Raw genomic sequence first — 4317 nt, 5'->3', positions numbered from 1 at the left:
AAAAAAAGAAAGGGAAGTAGGGAGGGAAAGGAAATCAAATTCATGGAAGGAAAGGGGCAAAGGAAATAAAGATTGGGGGGGGGGGGGGGTTAGTATAGATAGGAAATACAGGAAGAATGAAAAGAAGGGAAGAGAAAACCCCCTCCCTTAAAGTTTGTAGTCAATTAAATCAATCCAGACTTAAAAAAACACTCAGAAGAAATGTTGCCAAGGACTGCGCCCCCGAAGGAGCGATGAGTATCCTGATAAGCACAGATGGGACTGCCCCACCTTCACTCTACATGTTTTAAACACCCCAACCAGATAGTAAATCTACACATTGCAGCACAGGACAGAATGTGAACAGTCCTGACAACAACCCCAAACCAATGTCACACAGACAACTGCAGGGTCACATTCCAGCACGCAGCATGCTCAGAGATCTGCCTGGATAATAACATAACTAAAAGAGAACCAGTCACTCCATGTCTAGGAACACAATCACCCAGCTCCTGAGTGTGCACAGCAAATAACAGCTCTGTAGTTATAAGATAAGCAATGACAGGGATCTGACATGAACACTCAATGTGAGGTCACACAGCTTACAGGGAGGTGAGAAAAATGTGACCCTTGACCTGCAAGCTCGAAACGAGAGTCGGGCCTGAAGTCAGGCTAAATAAAGAACACCAAGATAATTCTGTGATATAAAATCCCCAAGAGATTCACCTTTGTCATATCTCTTTGCTGAACTATACAGCTATGGCTCCCTGTTCTGAGTGGTCTCACTTCCCATGCTAAGACCTCCAACACAATGGCTGCCAGGAGTGCAAAGCTGGAGAGTGATGTGCAGATGTTTTATCACCCAATTATCTCTACTGAAACCTCACTCTGTGATTCACACTGTGGGCGTCCCCCAAAATAACTCTTTTGGGGCTGACTAACCCCTTTAACAATGGCAGCTCGACTGGCGCCCGAGCAATTAACGTGCTGCCTGTGAGAAATAAGCTTGGAGTACAGGCGGGTGTTATCAGCTCTCCCCATTCCTATTATATCAGATTTCACCCCCACCAAGTAATGAATTATCACCGTGACACATACAGAACCGCACACACTACTTTTTTATATTATAATCTTCATAACATATAACTATACGATACAAAGACTTATTACATGGGATAATAATAACTCCGGCACAGAGTGACAATTATAATTCCCGAATCTGTGAAATATTATCCTGAATCAGAAAACAAATTGTTGCTACCTATTATTGACACTATATCAAAGGCAAGAGAGAGGGAGAAAGGATGAATGAATAGATGGAGGATGGATGGACAGATCAAGGGAAAGGATGGATAGATTAATGGATAAACAGACATATGAATAGACATATGAATGGGCAGATGATTGGCAGAGGATGGATAGATGGACAGTGAGACAGATATGAATGGAAATAGAGAGAGAAAGAGCAAGTTATGGACAGAAATAGATATCAATGGACATAGAGAGGGAACAAGAGAAAGGATGGATGGACAGACCAATAGATAGATAGATAGATAGATAGATAGAAAATAATTGGATGGACAAACCAATAGATAGATATGAATAAACAGAGTAAGAGAAAGGATGGTTGGATGAACAGACAGGCGGACGGGGATACGGATGGACAGGGATACGGATGGACAGGGATATGAATGGACAGACCAACAGAGGGAAAGAGGAAGAGTAAATGTGAGAATGGATGGATGGACGGCCAAATATGAATGGCCCTAGAGTGGAATAGTGGAATGATGGATAGACGGACAGACAGACCAATAGATGGATATGAATAAACAGAGTAAGAGAAAGGATGGTTGGATGAATAGACAGACAGAAAGAGAGATATGAATGGACATAGAGGATGGATAGACGGACCAACAAAGAGGAAGGGAGAATGAATGAATGAATGGATGGATGGACTGACAGATATGAATGGCCCTAGAGTAGATGGGTGGGTGGGTGGATGGATGGATGGATGGACGGACTGACAGACCAATAGATGGATATGAATAAACAGAGTGTAGGAGAAAGGATGGCTGGATGAATAGATAGAGAGAGAGAGAGAAAGATATGAGTGGACAGAGGATGGACAGACAGACCAACAGAGAGGAAGGGTGGATGGAAGGATGGACAGTCAGATATGAATGGCCCGAGAGTGGATGAGTGGATGGATGGACTGACAGACAAACGAACATCTATACAGATGTGAATGGACAGACCAAGTGGATGGATGGACTCATAGATATAAATGGACAGAGAGAAAGAATGGCTACATGGATATGTGAATAAAAAGATCAATAGCTATAGAGAAAGAGGAAGGGTAGATGGATTATTGGATAGACAAGACTGATAGGATTGACAGACAGGGAGCAAGAGAAAGGATGGATGGACAGATCCATATGAATGGATGAAGAGAAAGAGACGATGGATGACTAGAGAGACAGACAGACATGAATGAACAGAGAGAAAGAAAAGGGTGGATGGACAGGTAGATATATATATATATATACACACACACATTATTATTATACAGGATTTATACAGCGCCAATAGTTTGCGCAGCTCTTTACAAGATGCGGGCAGACAGTACACTTCCAATACAGAAGGGATCACACATTGCCTATTCTCTGTACACAGGACTCTGTATATTCAGGGACTCTTCTCTCTCTCTCTCTCGGGTTCCTGGCAGCACAGACAGTTCTGTGAAAGTCTACATGGAAGTAGCAGCTGCCAGGTACGTGTGACAGGTGAGTGTGACCAGGATGTGACAGCGCAGTCATGTAGATGGCAGAAATCCAAACGCCAAATAATCACCCTGCACTTTCTAAAAATGAAAGGAACGGCGGCCGGAAATTCCCGCACCCCGAGGACACAGAACTCTCCCCACAGGAGCTTACACTCTAATGTCCCCCCCACAGACATATATACCATATGTGTGTGAGAGACAGAGTGTAAGCTCCTCTGGTGCAGATATGGATGATAACGCCTCAGTGTTCTCTGTACAGCACTATGGTATATGTCAGAGCTATATACATGTATAATAATAATGTGTGACTGTGGGGGGACATTAGAGTGTAAGCTCCTCTGGTTCAGAGACTGATGTGACTGGCTCAGTGTTCTCTGTACAGCACTGCGGTATATGTCAGAGATATAAATGTATAATAATTATAGCGTGCGTCTGTGGGGGGTCATTAGAGTGTAAGCTCCTGTGGTCACCATGTCTGATTGGTGCTCTGAAGGGTCTGAACATGGCGTCCCCTCCGCAGTCTGGAGAGCCAATTAGGAGGTGGAAGCCAATTAACCTGCCAGCATGTATAGGGGGGGGGGGGAGCCGGACACCTGGAGGAAGCCCATACACACCCCATGCAGACAGAGGAGGGGGAGGGGAGGCTGAGCACAGAATCTCAGTGCTGCAAGGATCCAGATGGAGACAGAGAACAGATAGATAGAAAGTTGTTGGCAGCTCAGTGAGGAGCAGGAAGTGTCAGATATATATATAGATATATATATCTATATATATATCCCCTCCCCTCCCACCTCTCTATAGATATAGCAGAACGCTCAGGTGCACACCCTCTATACACGCCTCTCTGGGACTTGCAGTTCCTCCAGCTGGCAATGTACTGGCAGAAGCGACCTCCTATGAATTCCTCTCTCCTCAGGCTCACCTCTCCCACCATGCCCCGGCACCCTCCCCTCTTACCTTCTCCTCGGTGCCCCGCACACACCCCGCACTCCGCTCCAGCCTGCACTGACTGAGCCTCCGCTCTGCCCGGACCACGCCCACTGGCAGCAGCTGGTAGCGCTCCGCGCCTGCGCACTGTGCGCTACACCCAACTCAGCGCTACGGCCTCCATCTTACTCCTCCCATTAGAGGGCGCGGGGGCTGCTGGGAGATGAAGTTCCCTCAAGCAGTTGAAGTCTCTGGTGAAGAACTTTCACTTGCTTACGTTGTAGCTCCTACAAGCCCGACCAATCACTGAGAGGGATACAAAGTAATAAATGGGAGAGACCAATCACTGAGAAGGATGCAAAGTAGTAAATGGGAGGGGCCAATCACATACCAATCCTGGAGGTGCCTGTCAGGGCTGTAGAAATGTGTAATAATCATCAAAAATAACAAGAAATACATTCGTATTAACCACTTCAATACAGGGCACTTATACACCTTCCTGCCCAGACCAATTTTCAGCTTTCAGCGCTGTCGCACTTTGAATTACAATTGCGCGGTCATACAACACTGTACCCAAACTACATTTTTATCATTTTTTTCCCACAAATAGAGCTTTCTTTTGGTGGTAT

General features: G+C 45.4%; 1 protein-coding gene across 2 annotated transcripts in view; it reads right to left on the bottom strand.

Moving 5' to 3' along the window:
* The window catches only part of KIAA0513 (KIAA0513 ortholog), a 90901-nt gene extending 87027 nt beyond the window's left edge, over positions 1-3874 (bottom strand). For both annotated transcript variants that reach the window (XM_073605731.1, XM_073605732.1), the window contains exon 1: positions 3719-3874. The gene's annotated coding sequence lies outside the window, so the exon portion shown is untranslated. The remainder of the gene's footprint in view (positions 1-3718) is intronic.
* Positions 3875-4317: the final 443 nt, after the last annotated feature.

This window comes from Aquarana catesbeiana, linkage group LG11, assembly GCF_042186555.1.
Source record: "Aquarana catesbeiana isolate 2022-GZ linkage group LG11, ASM4218655v1, whole genome shotgun sequence".
NCBI lineage: Eukaryota > Metazoa > Chordata > Amphibia > Anura > Ranidae > Aquarana > Aquarana catesbeiana.
The sequence above is the reverse complement of the archived record's forward strand: the minus strand, read 5'-3'. Positions and strand labels throughout refer to the sequence as shown.